Genomic DNA, 4841 nt, shown 5'->3' on the forward strand with positions numbered 1-4841 from the left:
TCCACGTCGCCACTGATGCTTGCGTGTTCGTGACGTCACTACCCAACAGGATCTTGGTGACAGGTGCCAAACCTACTATGGTTCTAATGAAATTTACATTTTTTATTTACTTAAATATTGTCGCCATCTCCCTCCTGCTTGAGATGCCAGTGCAATTCGCTGATGGTTGTCTTACAAGTACAATAAGGCCTCTCTCTCTCTCTCTATATATATATACATCAATTAACATCAATAAAAAGACTACCACATTGTATGTACACTATTGTCACTCCAGATTAATCTCTGATGTGATATATATATATATATATATTAATCTGGAGTGAATTAACATCAATAAAAAAGTACTGGGTCAAAAGTACTGGGTCACCTGCCAACTTACATCCCTTTCTTAATCTATAGGGTTTAATATGACGTCTGTCCACTTATTGCAGCTATAACAGCTCAAACTCTTCTGGGAAGGCTTTGGACCTTGCTTTGTGCACTGGTGCACAGTCATGTTGGAACAGGAAGGGGCCATCCCCAAACTGCTTGGTGGCCCCTTAGTTCCAATGAAAGGAACTCTGAATTCCTCAGCATTAAAAAATACATTTTGGACAATTCGATGCTCCCAACTTTGTGGGAACAGTTTGGGGATGGCCACTTCCTGTTCCAACATCACTGTGCACCAGTGCACAAAGCAAGGTCCACAAAGACATAGGGCCCTTCTCATTCGTCTTTTTATCTATCCTCCCTTCCTTCCTAAGTCCTCCGGTTCGCTCCCACTGATCTATAAAGAACACGGATAGACTATCCCATTAGGTGCCTCTCATGTAAAGTTTATACGTCCTCCCTCGCTGCTCGGGCCTCGATCCTCACTGATCTACATAAAGAATGATGGGGCGGCAACAACGATAGTCTATCCCTTCGTCTATCTTTCTTTATGTAGATCAGTGAGGATCGAGGCCCGAGGAGCGAGGGAGGACGTATAAACTTTACATGAGAAAGTTTTACAGAGTTGCTGCCCCATCATTCTTTATCTAGATCAATGGAACGAGGACCAAGGATGGAAGAGAGGATAGATAAAAAGACGAATGAGAAGGGCCCATAGATGGCATCATGGTGTGGATGAACTTGACTGACCTACCGAGTGTATCGACCTCAACTGAAGCTGTTATAACTGCAAAGGGTAGACCAACATCATATTAAACTCTATGGATTAAGAATGGGATGTCACTTAAGTTCATATACAAGTCAACACAAGTGACCCCATACTTTTGGCAATATAGTGTATACTACACTGCGTACTTACTTCAATAATATAATGGAAGTAATAATCACATTAGCCTCAACAGTTTCACACTCTGCCTCAGAAAGAACTCTGAGGATATTTTGGCCTATAAGAGGACGACAAATTGTGAGCTCCGTACGCAGTGCAGCAGAGTGCTTGGACATGGAAACATATACTGTTATGAGGGAGATGGAAATGGCTAGACTCTAGAGCATGTACTCAGGAAACGATCTGAAAACATCACAAAGAGGGAGACCTAAAACAACCTTGAGACGAACCATCGAAGGTGAAATTAAGGAGAGAGGTTAAAGCTGAAAGACAACAGAAATGAGTGGAGATCATTAGTCCTGTTATACCCTATGTGCCACCATATAGATAGCCACAGGCATTACATGGTTTGAGAACTTGGAGCATGGTGTGATGATCCTTGCTGCAGAGTTTTGCATCAATCGGTGTGTGTGGATAATCTTATTTGGGATGCCAGACAGGACTGAGTTTATGTGGAATGTAACATAATATAAGCACTAACCAGGGCTGTTGCACTGTGCTGAGTGAGGGCTGGGCTTCTCTTGCAATGTTCTCTTGCAACTTGGAGTAACAGCTACTGTTATTACCATAAAGAAATGCTTGACAGTCAAATGTGTGTCATGCAATGACATTGAGAGGTGAGGGCGGTATACATAACCTAGAAAGTGCAATGGAGGACCATGGTCCACTAAGGCTGGGATTATACTTGTTGTTAGACCAAGCGTAAGCGTATGCGCCCGTGTGCGACCTGCTGTGTCCTGTGTACAGACTCGCTGCAGCATTATGCACCCAACTGGAGGTCTTCACTAGGGGGAGACTATAGTAACATCAGATGTGGATGTGGCCATGTGCCATTGTTTACTCTCATGATTGCCCCCAGCTTCGATGTCGATAATGCATCTTCAGTCACCTTTTTTTGGAGTGATCGCCCCCTACTTTCTTATCAGTATTTGCATCTCGCGGACGCGTCATGTTCGCTTGCGACGATGTGCACGACCGACGCACCAAACGACCGCAAAATACGCGAGGCAGCCATGATACGGATACGAACACGAACGCGTTGTCTGCAGCAAGTCTAAACCTGCCTTAATACAGCTACTAAGTCAACCCCTTCTTAAAAAGACTTTTTGCAGAGTATCTGATAGCCACACTATTTATACAACAATATCTAGTGGCAAATAAAAACAAACGAGGCAATGCCATGGACTATAGAATTTTATTGTTTTGATCACTTAAAAAAACTATATCATTATTAAATTAGAATGTGAACATAAATTTCTCCTTGAACAACACAAAAGTGATGCTGTGATGCTGATTACATGCCTGCATACAAAGACCATTGCCGTATCAAATTAGCATGAAACATTACATAACAACAAAAAAATATTTCCAGCAGGCCTTAAATGTTGAACATCTGCAAAAGCAAGCTGGTGACACAGACACAGACTACGTACATTTTAGTTACAACATTTCCCCTGTATTACATACAACTTAATGATTGACTGTGAATATACAATTCAATATTTTAATTTCATTTGATTATAAACATAATTCTGTACATCAAGTATATATCTACTGTCTACAATCTTCAAACCCAGATGGATGTGTATAATATGACTGGACAAACACGTACTTCTAATTACATTTTTACATTTTAAAATATCTCCATGTTATCAAACATATCTTAAGACACCATTGTAAAATGCTAATCCGTTTTCTTATCAGAGGCTGTCGTCACTCCGTTTGCAAACTGACATTTTGCTTGCCCATTCAGTTCAGTCTGGAATATATAAACCAAAATGATCCCATCATACAATTCAGCAAATAAAGACAAATACTGTATTACACATTGGAGTAACAACTGACAACTGATCATTTTCTGATTCTTAGACTTGATACCTAGGCAGGCAACTCACAGCTTTTACATAATCATTTTAAAGTAGGCTACAAATTAACTCCTACTTTGCCCAATTCTAGGGCTAAAGGTTGAGGTAAAAAAAAATACTTTACCTGGCATGTTCCATTGCTATTTTCAGTTGTCTTCCCGTCCCCAGTACCACTTTCTTGGACCGCTTTCTTGGTCCAGAAACGGCCGATGACTGGGGAAATTATCGGGTAGATTATCGGCTCCAAAAACCTTTTATAAATCCAGAGGAGGACTGGAATAACAATGCAGGGAATGCACACCATTGCTGCTTAGATGATAAATGAAATCTTTTAGCCTGTAGATGAAGCAAAAGTGATAGGACTCAGAACATATTTTTACGCTGACATCAAACAACAATACCCAATTCCGGATCTAAAGGATCTTTAATACTATGCTAATATGTTAATGCTATGCTAGTGTGAGGAAAACAAAGCAGTCTGTCTATGATCATTACAAACACAACGCTGTGAGGTTAGTAAATAAAGTTCAGCAGTAACATTCATCTATGACACCATAGCTATTAACGGTTACAGACTACTGGATGTTTAACTTGCCTTTTCACTTAGAAACAGGCCAGAGAGGTAGCAAGTAAACATTTGCGATTAGCGTTAGTGTTTAGCCAGAGAATGTGGTTTAGGTGACGACTTGAGAAAAAGTTAAACATGATTTAGTAAATGCTAAACACACAGGCATGTTGGTTCTTCATCAACAATTACACAACATTAAAGAAGTAACGTTATATTAAAAGATCAGAGTAATGTAAACGTTAACTTTACTAAACACTAGAACCTAGTGCTAGCTGTAGACATTCTCTGACTCCTTCAACCGCACCATGCCAACAAACGTTAAGATAGCGGTACAACGGCCACGCAGTACGAGGAGGAAACTGACAAAGTCATGAAGTGAATAATACAGTATTTCACATAATTTAGATGGATGATATTTACCTGTAAATAAGTAAACCAAACTGCTAACCATACGAATCGAGAACCTTCTTCTACAACTCACAAGAAACTGACGTAAACTGACGTACGTTCTAACACGACTTCATCTACGGTTGTAGTGTCGTCCAATGACACAAATGCACTATCGCCACCTGTTGGTGTACATTGGAAAGGTGACAATACAGAGCCTCTCCAGTAGATGGCGTGCAGAGTATGTTTCTAATGTACATAATATCTTTCATGATCTTCCGAATATCAACCAAAGTCCACAGCATACCACTGTTTTTTAGGGCATCTGTTAATCCATCAATACATTGACAGTAAACATTTTTAATGACAATGTTAAAATTGCAGCCTACTGGGCTAAGGGTTTTATAATAATGGACATTATTATAATGTATTATAATTATAATGTACTACACTATTTTAAAATATCGATTTTTAAAAGGTATTTGTCCAGGATAGGCAGGCACAAGACCACCGCACACTATGGCGGGCCGTCCAGTAAAAAAAGGAAAGCTGGGATTTAGAGAAGGACTATCTATGTATTCTCAGTTTCCCAGTTAAACGAGTTTATGCTGTTGGGTGGTTGGGATTTTCCAGATTTTCCCAGAGAACATCCAATCAGCAAATCGCTTTTTACTGTCCGTCTGTCTGCCGCACCCTGCAAGAGGGT

This window comes from Sardina pilchardus, chromosome 14 (genome assembly GCF_963854185.1).
Source record: "Sardina pilchardus chromosome 14, fSarPil1.1, whole genome shotgun sequence".
Lineage (NCBI taxonomy): Eukaryota > Metazoa > Chordata > Actinopteri > Clupeiformes > Clupeidae > Sardina > Sardina pilchardus.